The following is a 17,255-nucleotide window of genomic DNA, read 5'->3' as shown; positions in this document are numbered from 1 at the left end:
ACTGAGAGTTGACTACCTAATTCTATTCTTTTCTTCTTTATCGCTGTCATAATCGAAATTATTTTTCCTGGTGGCAAAATGCCCAACTAAAAACACATTTCCCAGACTTCTTTGTCGACTGAGGACGACAATGTGATGCGGTTTTGGACAATGAGATATAAACAGAAATCTTAGAGCAGGAGTCTCAGGGAAGTTCCTTAGATAACAGCCAGGCTCAGCTGGCACATTCTTTTCACCTCGCTCTTCTCCCTTCATCCTGTCTGTATCCAAATCATAGTGTCTAAGGTTGTGCAGAGTGGGTCCACATCCCTAACATGTAGTGAAGAGAGAAGAAAGCTGTTGCACCGATGATGTCATGCTACTGCCACGCCAGCCCTGGACCGTCAACTTTGTGATCTCTTATTGTATGAAAAAAAAAAAGACAACTTTTGTTTGGTTTACCCACCATAAATTCAATTTCTGTTATGTGTAGCTGAGCCTATTACCAAAATGATATATCAAGGCAGTTACTTGAATTGTTGCCAGTGTATCTTGATACTCCATCCAAAGCCTACCAAGCCTGGGGCATTAGAGGGAGAACATGTAGGCAATGTGGGAGTACTGGAAGGTGTTGAGGACTTTCTGCAGTCCTTAGTAGGTCCTCTAAGAAAGAGATGATCTTCCATCCAAGCTGATTCTCATATATGCTCTTCCAGAAAAAGTCCAATATCTGTATGTCATGTGGCTGAAATCCCAGGAGGCACAGCACCAGTTCACCACAAAAATTCATTGCATGAAAAATGGACGTCCAAGATGAACACTGAAAAGAAACTCGAGTGAATTCAGGAAATTTAATTGACTCAGGCTTGGACTTACAAATGGAGAGTTTTGATATGTTAGGTTGATTAAATAGCTCTATCACCCTATTGCCCAATTATGTGCTATGCTCATTATTGTCTATTATTTCATACAATTTAAAAAATATTTCTATGGTTTTTGTCTTTCATTGTAGGATGATCATTTAAAACTTCTACACATAATGTAGTGGTTAAAAAAAAAAAAAAAAAAAGGCATAGACCGAAGAGAAATTCCCTGGGTTTGCTATGTATCAGCTGTTTGACCTTGTGCAAATGACTAAAACTTTCTCCAGTTTAGTTTCCTCATCTGTAAAAAGGGGACGATAATAGTACCTATGTTATAAAGCTGTCAGGAGGACTAAAAGCCTTAGCACATGTAAAGCACTTGGAACAGTGTCTGACTTTAATGAGCACTGTTAGTTATCATTATTTTAAAAGTTGAAAAAGCTTTTAGGCTTTTCTTTGAATTTAAATATAAAATTTTATTTTACAAAGTTAAATGGTTTCATAGTTGGAGTATTTAATGAGGGTGTTTCTGATATTTCTGATGTTTCAGAGTATCTGATGATGGGCTGGAAAATCGTTCTGAGGCCTACATTTCAAATGTGCCCTGCTTTGGGAATTTATCCTAGCATGTATACTAGGTAAGTTCTGAATAGATGCTTTCGAAGAGGTGATTGGTTTCACAGAGTGGGAAACAGAGACAAGGTGTTTGTTTCTATCAGCCATTTTATTTCATGGCAGGCTAATTAAATTGCTTTCTTGGCTGAAATAAACTGAGATCCGTGTCTACAGGAAATATCCTTATGTTTAAGTGGACACCAGGCTTACCTCTAAGCGTAATCATGCAGCCACCTGCAGGATGTGCATCAAAGGGACAGGCTGGCATTGACTGTCATAGTAGGCCCTTTCCAGTTAAAGGCAGCCCCTACCTGAGAAGTGCTCTGCCTGATGACTGAAAACCATCTGGATAAAACACAGCCCAGGACTGGTGTGGGGCAGAGATAGGAAATCACCCTGTTCTTCTATGACCTTTTCTTCTGCTTATATTTATTTAAGTTTCTGCCCCCTGCTCCTTAAAGATATTTTGAAATAAAATTCAGTTTTTCTTCTGCCCTCCATAGTCTGAGTTTGCAGGGGTCCAGAGTTTTTTTTGGTTTTTTTTTTTTTTTTTATCTCTATAAGAGTTGTCTTTTTAAAAAATCTAATAATAATGATTAGTACACACCTGAGGATCAGACAATAATATCCAATCCTGAAACAGTGATATTAAGAGACTAATGAACCTAGATGGTTTTTTGGACCAGAGTGCTAGTATTGTGCATAGCATTGTTAAATTTCCTTGCATATCCATTCAATTCACACGGTTCTATTTTTTAGCCAGAACATCCAAATAGATCTTAGGTATTGGTTTCTAAAGTACCCCATTAATTTTGACCCAAAATTAGTAGTCAGATGCTATTTAAGAACTTGGTAACATATACATACATAAGCATATACTTCAATGTGTGATTAAATGTGACTGAGATTAGCTCTGTCTTTGATACCTGTAGGAGCACTCCAAATAGCAGCCTCGTTCCCATGCATCAGGGTTAGGCTCCCAGAATTATGTCTCCAGGCAGAACAGCTCTCAGCTCTGGGCAGGGCCCTCTTATAGGTGAGCCATATGAAAGGCCTGCCAAAGGCTTCATTCAAAGGTAGTCGATATTTGGGAAAAATAATCTCATTTTCATATCCTGGATGGATAAACAGATATTGACGCAGGTAAAACTATGCAGAGCAAAATTCAAGCAGCTAAGATCTTTTTATAGTGGAGGTGAGGTGACATTAGTCCTTGTTGACTCATACGAGGTCATGGCTTCAATTATGTGTCTCTCATTTCTTTTGGATGAAAAATCTGTGACTGATGTGGGTTTCAAAATGTTTCTAACTTTGAAGATTAGTGGCTTGAGAATGTGAGACTTTTTATTTTTTCAAGGAAGCACAGGTAATGGTATCTTCCTAGGAATAATTTCTCCAGATCAAAAATATTTCCTACTCTATTGTTTCTTACTCTAAAAAATAATAATTTAAACAGCATCAGCCATCGAACATGGATCAATGATCAACGTAACTATAACATTTGGGGAGGCTTAAGTCCATTTATATGAAAATCAAGTTATAGTGGGGCTGGTTTTTTTTCCTTTCTAAAAAATGTCTTTGTTTGTTTATTTATTTATTTTTACTGGAAACGGTTGATAACATTGCATCAGAAGACATTCATACAAAGAATTAATTAGCAAAATCTAATATCCAATCAATGTACTCTGCAAAAAGATTTCATGGATGGGTGATTGTGACATTGAATGTAGGTAGGAAGGTAAAAGAACAAATAATGTTTCTGAGTCAGAGGCTTTTCTCCTTTTATTCATACACTCATTGAAAGAGCAATTGAGGGAGAGCCATGAACTAGGAAGACTTAGGTCCTCACGAGAAACAAATCGCAGGCTTTAGGGAGCATCATAAAATAGCCATTTAGAACATTGACCTCGTGTATTTAAAGATTATGAGATTTTACAGTAGTTGGGTTATAAAATATCAATTTAGAGCAACAGCAAATTTCCTGATATTCATTTCAGTTTATAGGCAATTCCTGTTCTGACATAAATGTATAGGCCTGGGTGACCAAGTTCTCTGGGCCAGTGCTGCATTTTCCTTCGAGGTGGGGGTGTGGGGAAGGTTTCAATGGCTTTTACCCAGAAAATCAGTGGGCTCAAAGTCTCCTCCTTAGTCAAACCATTTGTATTGCAGGAGGCTTTAAAACAGTTCCATAACTTACTGAAGCTCTCACAGTTGTTTCCTTTTCAGCAGGGGAATGGAGAATATCAGGGATGTTGGATTTACATGATTCCACTTTGAGGGGTTTATATAGCCTCTGAATCCTGTACATCACTAATTGCGACAACTAAAAATAAAGTATGACTAAAAGAATACTGCCATTATAAACCACTTGCTGTGTTAATATTCAGATGAAGAGTCTTTTTGGTTGGTACTTCATTGCAAAATTAGGCTGTTTTTTCCTGCCATAAAGATGTACGCTTATTGAATGTATTTAAATTACTAGCTAATTTTTTTCAGGGGGAAAAACCCTGAGGCAAGTGTAAAACTAGTAGCTACAGAAAGCTGGAGAATCAGATGTCTGCTGGGCAAATTGACAGAACTCATTAATCTTCGATGCAGTGTGCTATAGAGTCTGTCCTTTCGTGCACCTGCGCAAGTCTAAAGTCATTACACGATGGCACTATTAATACTGAAGAGCTGGAGTGGGGAGAGGGTTATCTTCTCTTCTTAGTAATTGATTGCCAGCTGATTAGTGGACAACATTTTTCTTGCAGCATAATTGCCTTTGTGCTATTGTAGCCTCTCTGACCTGGGTTTAGGCCATCTCACTGATTTTGAGGCCTTGACAATAGCACCGTAGCCCTGAAAGTAATGAACTGAAACTCAATCACTGCAAATTCCCCAAACAGTAGATGCCTAGTTAAATGTATTTCAATGATATTCTGAATAACAGCAATCATACTATAGGTCACATTTCTTTTCCTTCTAAGAAAACCAAACCATAGAATTCCATCTGGAAAATGTGTATTTGAGAAGGAATAAATGAAGTCATGATACATGTATTTTCATTTTTCACAGCTGTAATAGACCTATCAGAAGCGAATACTGTGGGATTTCCAAGGACCTTGTGGATAAATGCTGGTAATAAATAGATTCTTATTAATTCCAAGGCCAACATTTTGGAGCCCAAGCAGAGAATTAGAAGATTTTAATGTCATTATATTGCATGATAGCTACAAATACCAAATAATGCCCTCTTTCTTTCCATAAAAATATTTGACTATGTCTTTTTTTTTTTTGCCTTGTGTAAGGTGCCGGGATAAGAAGGGGGAAATGGGGAAGTATATGTTTTAAATCCTCTAGCTTAATCGTTTAGTGAATGGGAAGTGAATGAATAGTGTAGGCTTTCTCTCTAAATGTCAGTGATACCGAGGGCTTCTCCACAGGTAACCTTCACATTTATGCAGATGGAAATAAAAATGTAACAATCTGCTGCCTAACTTGAAGAGTATTAAGCAGCACATCTCCAAACTTTTAAAGGAGAGGATGCTGCCATGTGGAAGAGAGTTAGGTAATCATTAAAATAAGATCTATCTCCTTAGAGTAAGAGGTCAAGATTTTCCTTATGTGAAAGCTGAGGTACAAATAAAACTATTGTAATGCCAGTAGACTCCATTTTTAGCCAAATATTCTAATTCTTTCAGGAACATAGCAATAGTTGCTCATGTTTTCTTTTCTTTTCTTTTCTTTTTCTTTTCTTTTCTTTCTTTCTTTCTTTCTTTCTTTTTTTTTTTTTGTTTCTTTTTTGAGATGGAGTCTTGCTTTGTCACCCTGGCTGGAGTGCAGTGGTGCGATCTCAGCTTACTGCAGCCTCTGCCTCCTGGATCCAAGAGATTCTCCTGCTTCAGCTTCCCCAGTAGCTAGGATTATAGGCATGCACCATCACGACTGGCTAATTTTTGCATTTTTAGTAGAGATGAGGTTTCACCACGTTGGCCAGGCTGGTCTTGAACTCCTGACCTCAAGTGAATCCACCTGCCTGGGCCTCCCAACGTGCTGGGATTATAGGCGTGAGCCACCGCACCCCACACCAGTTGCTCATATTTCTAATTGAGATCACTGACCCAGAAAAGCAGCATTATTTAATCAGCTAGTAACTTAGCAGAATTACCAAATGTGTCTTTCAAGGCTCAAAAAGGTATATTTTCACAAACCCTTGACCAAGACACCTGTGTACTAGTGCACACAATCCTAAACCAGCAGGTGTGGTATTGACAACAAAAAGCATGTTATCCTGTCATTGTCATTTGTGTAGGCCTACATGTTTACAGTGATCTTTAGTTTTGAGGAGTTTGGGGAATATTATTAATCACAACATAACAATAATTGCAATGTTGAAAATTCTAGTAAGGAGAGGTATAGGTTATGATGCAAACAGAGTTCAGATAATTAAAAAGTGGAAAGGGGTGAGGCAATGACAAGAATTGTAATGCGTTGTGAATTAATCATTTGACAGTGAGAAAATTTGGAAATACAGAGTGAATCAGTCATAATGCAAAAATGTACAGCACATATATATTCAACTATAATTAACAAGAGATTAAAAAAATGTGATTGGTGGAAAATCTTTTGAGTGTGTGACTAGAGGATCAAAGTAAATTCTGAGTGCACATTATCTTAATGTAAATTCAATGGAAGGTTAAGAATTTGAGAACCTAAAAGCTAAGCATAGTGGAACACTGATGAAACTTTCATCAAGCCCCAGATGGAACTTACTCCAATCTGCACAACATCAAAGTGAGTGGTCAGCACGCTGAAGGTAGAAATGTTACTGCTGAGAAGTTCCCTATTACCCTTGCTGTGATTATCACGAAAAGGTTTATTTGCTTCAATGGATCTTCAACATAGATGAAATTGATCTATTTTAGAATAAGATGCCTGAAAAATATGATATAAACAAGGTTTAAAGCTGTGATGGGCCAACTCACACTCCTATTTGATGGAAATGATCTGAAACTGCAGCTGAAACCCCTCATGCTTTTTGTGCAGCAAGTCTAAGACCCCTTCAGAATATTACTGGAGATCTATCTGCTGTTTAAAAAGCTAAATCAAGAGTATAAATTACACTTACTGTTTTTGAAGATTGTTTTTTCCACCACATCATTCCTCAGATGAAAAAATGCTGTAACCTGAATATGCTGCATTTTAAAAACTTCTTTGTTCTGATAATTCCCATGGGCATTTGACTTCTTTCCATTTTGTCATTTAATGATTATCATTCTAATATCTAGGCTATTTACATATGTCCAGATTCTACCCCAATTCTATAACCAAGGGTTTCATTTATTTTTGGTTTAAGAAATATTATCTGAGAGTGATGATTAAAAATGACTAAGTAAAAGCATCTTTTTCTATTTCTTTCCCTCAAAACCCACCAATAAAAACTATAAGAATTTAAACTAGAAAAAGACACTCCATATAAAAAAGCAAAATATCAGCTATAACTGAAAACTTGCATACATAAGCATACCGCTGTAATGTGTAGTCTGAAAGAGAGTTGAGGAAGAGGCTGAGAGCCCATGAATGCCACTGTGAACCCCAAGCAGAACCTATTGTTTCCCTAATAGTAAGTATCTTTTTACTGAAATGATCTTTTATAAGGATCTTTGCATCACAGATGAGATTTAGGAGTATGAGTGGGCCAAGAAAGAAGTGGGGAGATGGTACTGAGAGGCACAGGTCAACAAACCCTCTTATTCTTCATTTTTTAACCCTCTATAGTAAAGAAGTGATGCTGTCAGGTGAAGGAGGGGTGGTGCAAAGAACTGTAAAGGGGATCTGGTACAGTTTGATGAGCCAGCACAGCTTGAACATTGACATTTCAATTGTACAATAAGAAGACCAACCCCAAAGTCTTTTCATTTTAGGCTTCATTTCAACCTATTTTTAAAAATGTCATTGAAAGGTACTATTTTTTTTTTTAATGTGCTCAAGGGCAGCAACTCCTTTTGCTTATCTCTTTGCTATTTTTTTTGAGGCAATAACAGACTTGTTAGGAGAGTGTTTAAGACACACATCCCATAGAAGTTACTGACTGTCTTGACTTAACGCTTTTCATTTCCTCACGGCTATTGGAAGCTCTTCTTCCATAAATAGCTAGCTACATTTTAAGATGGGTAATAATCACAGAGGAACTAGCATGGGGCCTACAAACATAAACTACACGACAAAATAGAAAAAAAATAATAAGAGGGCAAATGAAAAAATATAGGGCAGCAGTAATTAAATAGTGAAAGGCAAAAATTTCAGTTTTAAGAAAATGTAGGCCGCTTGATCTCTATTCAAAAAAAGTCTCAAAAAAAATGCTAGTTTTCAAGGGGAAAAAACAACCTAAAACAGCAGAAGCTGAGAAGAGAGGTTACAGTTATCAGGAAAGAAATGAAAGAGAAAAATAAAAATATTGTAGAGATGAAAGCTGTTTAAGAAAGAAAAAATTAGTCAATATGACCGAAACACAACTCTAGTTAATGAAGAAAAAACTAGAAAAGGGGCACAGAAAAAACATAAAAAGATATAATAGCAGATAAATCTTTTGAAATACGACCGGATGTACAGATAAACAGGGTTCACCCTATCTTACAAAATGATTCATGTAAAACTATCCACACAAAGATATATTCCAGAGAACTTCAGAGGTAAAGGAAGAATGCTTTTCTATCAGGAGAGGAAACATTGAACAATAAAATTATAGACGAAGGTAATACTTGGTTAGCCGCAATCTCTTCATAGCAACATCTAGTGTCATAGGGAAGCAGTGCAGTATCTGCCAATCTTCTCAAGGAAATAAAATATAATCAAGGAATTTTATACCAAACCATCTTATCCTTCAAGCTCAAAGTTTAAAGCATTCATTGTCTGTGAGAATTCAGGGAACACACCACTCAAGGGCCTTCAGTGAAAAAGTGTTAGATAGCTATTTTTTCCAGACAACCAAAAATGAATCAAAATTGTAAAACCCAGGAATAAAGAAGCCATCATAAAAAGGATTGGTGTTGAGCACTGAATCATAGAAATAACAACTCAAAAACTCTTGGAGAAAAAATATAAATGTTATAAACTCTGATGTAGTAAATTAAATAATACAGTAAATAAAATTTAGAGATGAGGAAGAGAATGGGAGGAAGTGAGAGTATGCTGATTTCCTCATATGTTAAGGACAATAGAGCAGAAAGTTTTTTTTTTAAAGTGACTCCAACACTTCAAGATTTTTTTCATAATCTTTTAAAATAGGTGATTTTTAAAGAAGCAAATCTCTTACAAAGGAATTGTTCAATTTTAATTTTTAGTTTCTAGTAAATTCATATAATATTTAATAAACTAGTTTTTATTCTAAAATGTGATATAATATACAAGTGATATTTTTCAATTTACAATGAGTCTTTTTCTGAAAGCCCTGCATCTATATATTTTTCTATATATATTAGTTTTCTACTGCTGCCATAACAAATTACCAAAACTATAATTCTATAGGTCAGAAGCCTAATATGGATCTCACTGGGATAAAATCAAGGTGTTAGCAGAAATGTGTTCTTTTCTGGAGGCTGGAGGGGTGAATCATTTTCCTGTCTTTGGAGTTGTTGATAGAATCCAGTTTCTTTCATTTGTAGGACTGAAGGCCTTGTTTTCTTGCTGTATATAAACTAACGACCATTCCCAACTTCTAGAAGCCACCTGCTTTCCTTGGCTTATGGCCTCCTTTCTTCATCTTCAGAGCCAGAGAAGGCAGGGCAAGTCCTCACATTATATCTGTCTAATTCTTATTCCAATGTTGCATCACTTTGATAAAAATCTGGAACTATTCTCTGCTTTTAAGGACTCAGGTGATTAATTCAGAATAATCTTGCCGTCTCAATGTTCATAATCTTAATCATCTCTCCAAAGTCCCTTCTGACATATAAGGTAATATATCAACAGGAATTGGGGTGTGGACGTCTTTAGGGGGTCATTATCCTACTACCACACTATCCATCAATCCATCTATCTTAATTTTTTCAGATATTAAGGATAATTATTACTGAGTGGTGGATACTAAATGAGTTTAAAAAATTTTTCAACATTTTCCATATTGTTTAAAATATTATGTAATGAGTTTGTTTTGTTTCTACACAATGTATGAGAAGATGCTTAAATCAAGTTAACAAATGCGAATAATGGAAAGTTTTAAAAGGACTATGATATCTACAAAGCCAAAAAGCATCTTGATGCTTTCTTGTGTGAGATTGCAAACACAAATGTGAATAGTATATTAGTATACCTCAGTTTGTCAATGACTGTTATACTTTTGAAGAGTTTCAAGATGAGACTAGTTTTAAAGCATTTTTTTTTTTTTTTTTTTGGAGATAGGCAAAGAAGTTGAACTTTCTGTAGGACAAGGATTTATTAAAATTAACTGGACCCATCTAGGAAATGATAAAGAGAATTTGATGGAACAGAAATCACAGAGGCTTAAAAGTATGATGCTGTTGAATCACAGGCTAAAGAGCCCTGAAGATCTTGTTGTTTCATCCGTGCCTGTGTTTCATTTCTGCATTAATTTCTTTTGGCTTGTTGTTTTAATGCCATTTCATGTGCCGATGTTAGGTACTTTTCAATGAGATGGTAAGTATGTTGAAGTTAAAGGCCATGTCTTTTAGTTCTTGGCTAAATATTTGCCTTATAAGGTGCTGTTTTCAAGCCAGAAGTTGGTTTCTGAGCTTCTCGGTCCTTTGCCACATGGGATTCAGCAAACAATTCAAGAGCAAAAACTATACAGACTGTTTTGCAGGAAGTTCCATTTTCTCTGGGATTTTGGTCTCTAAGCCTTGACTGACTCAAGAATCTTCGACTTACCTCTAAAAATCCCAAAAGCTCTGTGCTACTTTCTTCAGCTTGGCCTCTATGTGCTAGGCTGTGAAGGGAAAAATTTACTGAAGTGAGAAATTGAAGGAACAGGTGCAGCTTTCCTCCATGTGCTTCCCTTTTCTCTACTATATGAACCCTTCCAGTCCTGGCTACTTTGGTTCCTGTCTATTAACTTCAAACAGCTGTGTTCTATAGTAAATCTAGTGTTATAGATATTCTTGCAGAAGAGTTGATCTGATACAGTCTGTTCTGTCATGATCAGAACTAGAATTTATCAGTGAAAATTTGTGAGACTGTTTTAGAGCATCCCATTTATGCTTTAAAAGAGGATGAATATAGTAGGTAAGGTATATGAAGGAAGACAGTGAAAGAATGGAGGTGATGAATATTTGCTTAGTATAGAGCACAGAACAATAGCTGACCAAATCCAACAGCCTGATGACGAATTTTACATATGCATTTCACAGGGCTAAGGGATGCCCAGAGAGCTGGTGAAGCATTATTTCTGGGTGTGCCTGTGAGGTGTTTCCAGAAGAGATTAGCATTGAATAAGTAGATTGAGTAAAGAAAATCAGCCCTCACCAAAGTGTGCAGTATCATTCAACACATGGAGGGCCTAAATAGAACAGAAGTGCAGAAAAAGGGGGAAGTTTCTCTCTTTGCTTGAGCTGGGACATCTACCTTCTGCCCTCAAACACTGGTGCTCCTGGTTCTTAGGCTATCAGACTCAGACCAGGACTTATACCATCACCATCCTCTCAGGCCTTCAGACTTAGACTGAATTACATACCAACTATCTTGCTTCTCCAGTTTGTAGATGGCAGATTGTGGAAATCTAGTTCTCAAGCCTTTGAACTCTGGGGAATCCTACCAGTGGCCCCTCTGGTTCTCAGGTCTTTGGTCTCAGACTGAGAGTTACAACATCAGCTTTCCTGGTTCTTAGGTCTTTGGACCCGAATTGTACCACCGGCTTTCCTGGGCCTTCATCTTGCAGATGGCATATTGTGGGACTTCTCAGCCTTCATAACCACATAAGCCCATGCATATAATACATTTCTTCTATGACTCTCTCTATTAAAAGTTGGTGCAAAAGTAATTGCGTTTTTTTGCCATTGAAAATAATGGCAAAAGCTGCAATTACTTTTGCACCAACCTAATATTTATCTATACCATTGATTCCTTTCTCTAGGGAACCCTGAGGAATATGCTGGTTTTGTAAATAAAGTTTTATTGGAACACAGCCATACCCATTAATATCCTAATTGTGTATGGCTGTTTTCAAGTAACAATGGCAGAGTTGAATAGCCCTGATAGAGACAGTACAGCTTGCTAAACCTAAACTGTTTATCTGTATAGAAAATAGTGTAGAAAGAGCTTCTCAAACCCTGACAGGGTAAGTCTAATAAACACATGTCTTTTAGTGATCTATTTATTTCAAGTAACTCATTACAGGTGGCTACATATATCAGAATGATATAATTGACTTTGAGGACTTGAGGGTAAGCATGGGAGATGAGTAAAAGAGAAAAGACTACAATAAATAATACAAATATATCAGTCTTCTATCAATGCTCTCCTTTCCCTAAATCCAATACTAAGCAAAAAGAACAAAGCTGGAGGCATCACATTACCTGACTTCAAATTATACTACAAGGCTATAGCTAACAAAACAGCATGGTACTGGTATAAAAATAGGCACATAGACCAATGGAATAGAATGGAGAGCCCAGTAATAAAGCCAAATCCTTACAGCCAACTGATCTTTTACAAAGCATATGGAATATAATGTGGGGAAAGGACACCCTATTCAATAAATAGTGCTAGGTAAACTGGCAAGCTACATGCAGGAGAATGAAACTGGATCTTCATGTCTCACCTTATACAAAAATCTACTCAAGATGGATCAAAGACTTAAATCTAAGACCTGAAACCATAAAAATTCTGGAAGATAACATCAGAAAATCTCTTCTAGACATTGGCTTAGGCAAAGAATTCATGACTAAGAAACCCAAAATCAATGCAACAAAAACAAAAATAAATAAATGGAACCTAATTAAACTGAAAAGATTCTGCACAGCAAAATAAATAATCAGCAGAGAAAACAGACACCTCACACAGTGGGAGAAAATATTTGTAAGCTATGCATTTGACAAAGGACTAATATCCAGAATCTACAAGGAACTTAAACAAATCAGCCAGAAAAAAAAAATAATCCCATTAAAAAATGGGCAAATGCCATGAATAGACAATTCCCAAAAGAAGATATACAAACAGCCAACAAACATATACAAAATACTCAACAGTACTAATTATCAGAGAAACGCAAATGAAAACCATAATGAGATACCTACCACTACCACCTTACTCCCGCAAGAATGGCCAGAATTTAAAAATAAAAAAATAATAGATGTTGGCCTGGATGTGGTGAAAAGGGAACACTTTTCCACTGCTGGTGGAAATGTAAACTAGTACAACCGCTATGGAAAACAGTATGGAGATTCCTTAAGGAACCAAAAGTAGATATACCATTTGATAGAGCAATCTCACTACCGGGTATCTACCCAAAAGAAAAGAAGTCACTATGTCAAAAAGACACTTGCACCCATGTTTATTGCTGCAAAATTGCAAAGATATGAAATCAACCTAAATGCTCATCAATGAACGAGTGGATAAAGAAAATGTATATATGCACCATGGAATACTACTCAGCCATAAAATGAAATGAAATAATGGTATTTGCAGCAGCCTGGTTGGAGTTGGAGACCATTATTCTAAGTGAAGTAACTCAGGAATTGAAAACCAAAGAGTATATGTTCTCACTTATAAGTGGCAGCTGAGCTATGAGGATGCAAAGGCATAAGAATGATATAATGGACTTTGGGGACTTGGGGTAAGCATGGGAGGTGGGTGAATGAGAAAAGACTACATATTGGGTGCAGTGTACACTGCATGGGAGATGGGTGCTCCAAAATCTCAGAATTCACCACTAAAGAACTTATCTGTATAACCAAAAATCACCTGTACCCATGAAACCATTGAAATAAAATAAATGCATAAATAAGTAAATGTAAAAAAAAAAAACAAAAAAATACTTCTCTTGCTCCAAAAATGATTTTTTGCATTCCCTTCTTTGGAATTACTTTTAGAGTCACAGAGGAAAACTTGTTTTATTATTTATAATCATTTATTTTATTTTTTAATTCCTAAACATTGCTTTTAAATCAAAGCATTTAGCTTTATCACCTTTCTTATTTATTATCACACATATATCCAATTAAGTTGTAACTGTTTGGAAAATACATGTTTGCCCAAAGGACAAAATTTTGTCAGATTTGAGGATATTCAAATGCAGCTGTTTTAATGGAGTGGAGGGCAAAAGTTACATAATTGTTGAAACTATAAATAATCATCCTTTCTCTCATTTGTTAGCTTTTTTGATAGGTAAGTTCTAATTAATGCCTTAACTCTTATTTCTCAATAATAACGCCTCAATGCTGAGAAAGTTGATATTTTTTGCACAGTTACCATGCGCCAGATAATTTCTTTGAAATAGTTTTAATGCTAAGAAAGTTGACAGTTTTTTTCATAGTTACCATGCACCAGATAATTTATTTGAAGCAGTTTTATCTCCTATATGTGAACATGTATTGTTTTATCTGTTTAGTACCTCTGTCTCCCAATACCACTTCCTGGAATAGCGTCTCTCTTCTTTTAATACTTTTTTTTCTCTAGCCTAACCATATATTTCCAGCAGGATGTGTCTTGTTCTTGCATAACACTGTGTCCCTGACCACAGTTGATTGGTCAGTGGAGGTGAGGAAATGTGGTGCATGACCCAATGTGTTCAGCTGTAGTATTCATTGATCATAATTAATCGGTCCTGAGTTGAGCACCTGACCTAAAGTGGGCCCATTAATGTTGTTCTCTGAGATTTTGTAAACTAGGCCTGAGGATGGAAATGCTGGCTGTTATGAGGATTGAGAGCTGCCACACATGCCCTGTGTTTGCCACCATGTAGAGGACTCTGGTCTTCAGTAAGGGTGATAAAGTTGGTATGCAGAGAAAAATCAGGTGATGGTGGAGAAAGGGAATCGTAGCAGTGCAGTGCTTGAAGCCCTGATACCATTCTTTCTTTGAGGCCTACCTGTACCCCTTCCTGCAATTTGATCATAACTCTTCCTTGGAGTGCTAGAGTCAATCATGTCTCCTTTATCTTGTTAACTAGTTTGAATTTGATTTCTGTTACTTGCAATCAAAAGAGTCCAGATTCATATATGCTCATGAGAGAATATTCTCCCATCATCACTTACAGCACCAAGACATTTTGCCTATTCAGATGTTCTGTGTCATCATATCACATTCGTAGTCACATTCCATTGAATGTGAAGGGAAGAAGTGTAGGATGTTAGAGAAAGGCAGGGGTGTCACAGGGATATTGTAAGTTTCCCAATTAGAAGTGATTCTGAGTCAAAGCAGAAAGAGAACTCAGAGCAGACACTGAAGGGCTGAGGTGCTAGATGGCAAGAGAATGCAGAACATGTGCACAGTGGCTGAGGAAAAGGAGGAAACAGAGATGGCCTACCTGCAAGAGAGTAAGACTGCTGCCCCCAAAGTCATTTACTTCTTCTTTGGAACTTAACACTTGCCTTCAATTCATTGTTTTTTATCATTTGCATCAAATATATGCATGTGGCAATAAATCGTACAAGTATTCCAGTCTCCCATCAATGCTCTCCTTTCCCTAAATCCCAATCTCAAGTCAATTGCTTTTAACTGTGTGTCTTCTTTTGGTACTTACTTTCAGAAGACTGGATCATGTATCTGTGCTTCTGTTTTATGATTTATAAGCTTTTAACAATATCTGTTAGCTCTCATATATGAAAGATGAGCACCTGACTCATTTAGACCACCTATCTTCTAATTATTTACATTTATATAATTTTTACTTCTTACATTGGTTATCTCAGTAACTTTAAATGATATCCTTAAACACTTATTTTTTTTTGATGCATCAATTTCCTCTATTATCTGTTGACTCTCAAAGTTGGAAGAAAATATTTTTATTTCTACTCTTTCCATCTCCTCTTCTCCTCTTTCAAATACCATTTGCTGTCAGCTTTATTTTTATTTTTACATTGTCAAGACTACCAACAATATATTCTGTCCTATAGTCACAACCAAGTATTTGATTCTTTGTGGGCTAAATATAAAACAGTTGAAAAGCAATGAACAGCATTTGCATTATGATGCTATTGTTTAATGCTGGTGCCACTAGGGCATGACATTTCCTTCTCTGCAGTACCAAGCGGGTTACTCTAGACACAAGAACATTCTTCCTGTTTTAAATACAAATAGAGTCTTTTTTCTAGAGTGCTATCAACTGCTTCAGTTTTTAACTTACTTTAGTTTGCATCATATTTGGAAAGTTACTGGTAGGCACCTGAATTTTTAAATTGTGTTTCTTTTTATTCTGATTTATTTGAATAAAATAATTTTTTTTTTCTCCTGCTTAAATTCTCCTGCTTAAATTACACATTCTCTTCTATCAAGATCCTTTTTTCCCTAAGACACTTTGTAGAGTCTTCTGTGCTGTGTCAGGCTGGATGGGTTAATGTGTAGTCACAATCCTAAGACTTCTGAATGATCTCCTTGGTTGGACCTGCGCTTTTCTGCTTTGCCTGTTATATATTTCTTCCTTTTTGGGGGGCAGATCCTAAGTGAATTTCTTGAAAAAGAATATATATGATAGATAAAATTTCTGAATCCTTATATCTTGGAAAATGTCTATTATTCTTTCAAATTTGATTATAGGGGAGTTGAGTATGTAATTCAGAGATGAAAAGATTTTCCCTCAAAATTTGTTTTCTTGTACCCATTCAGGGGATCTTTTCAATCTGAAGACATTTTGTTTTCCTCAATGTTAGGAAATTCTCTTCTTATAATTATATTTTCTCCATTTTACTTCATTGTCTTTTCCTGAGACTACATTAGCTGGATGCGTTAATCATAAATTCATTTTCTATGCCTTTTTCCTTTTATCTACTATGCTTTTTTTTTTGTGTGGTCTACTTTCTCAGAGTCTATTTTTAGCCTCTGATTTTTTAAGTCCTCGGTAGTTTTGCCTGGAGCTTTGTTGTTAGAGACGAAGGAGGCATATTGTGATAAGTTACAGATGTTTCATGTGTAAATATTCAACTAGTACATGACTTCAACCCCGTTCCCACACCTTACTCTGCTAACCTTGAGTCCAGGGCCTCTGTGATGTTCAGGTGGAGATTGGCTTCCACCTTCACAGAAGTTTTCTTTTATAACTGTGAAGGCTGAGACTTGCTTTGCTTCGTCCAACTGCCTGCTTCCCTACTCCAGAAATTAAAGTATCTCAGTCATGGGTCCCCTTCACTCCTAAGTCTCATTTCTGTTACATATCTATTTCTCTTCTGGATTTTTTAAATGCTTTAATTCAGTGGAATCTTGGAAGGAGCAGAAAGCAAATTGAATAGCCTAGTCTGTTACCTTAACCCAAATTCAACAACTGTGTACTTATTAGCAGCTGATTAAAAACTAAAAGAAAATGTAAGGGTTTAAATGATCTAAGGGCTTAAAATAATTTATGTTCATAACGAGATAATCCCTTTGCATTTAAGTTTGTTCAGCAAAACACTTTCAGTTTATGGTTTTAATGAGAATGCTAACTTCATTTTTATTTAAATAAGCATTTAAATTTATTTTTCAGAAAAGAAATTGATGTGAAATTAGAATTTCACAAGATCAAAACAAGATCAAATATCAACAAGATCAAAACAGAAGATGCATTTTGAGATGTTAGTTTTTATAAGACACTGTTCTGAACTCAGGGTATAAAATGAAGCATATGGCCTTCTGACTCTCTAGGTGCTTACTGCTTTACTTATGAATACA

At 36.2% G+C, this 17,255-nt stretch overlaps 1 long non-coding RNA gene across 3 annotated transcripts in view; it reads right to left on the bottom strand.

Annotated features, from left to right (window-relative positions):
- Positions 1-410: 410 nt before the first annotated feature.
- LOC103886518 overlaps positions 411-17,255 on the bottom strand; it is a 90,765-nt gene continuing 73,920 nt past the window's right edge. For 2 of the 3 annotated variants that reach the window (XR_650215.4, XR_002524427.2), the window contains one exon: positions 8,814-10,383. This is a non-coding gene — a long non-coding RNA (uncharacterized LOC103886518). Of the gene's footprint in view, positions 800-8,813; positions 10,384-17,255 lie in introns of those variants that run through there. The other variant, XR_002524437.2, reaches the window with a different exon arrangement.

The sequence above is a fragment of the Papio anubis genome, chromosome 1 (genome assembly GCF_008728515.1).
Source record: "Papio anubis isolate 15944 chromosome 1, Panubis1.0, whole genome shotgun sequence".
Classification (NCBI taxonomy): Eukaryota; Metazoa; Chordata; class Mammalia; order Primates; family Cercopithecidae; genus Papio; species Papio anubis.
Note: the sequence above shows the minus strand (reverse complement) of the source record. Positions and strands in the feature narration are given on the sequence as shown.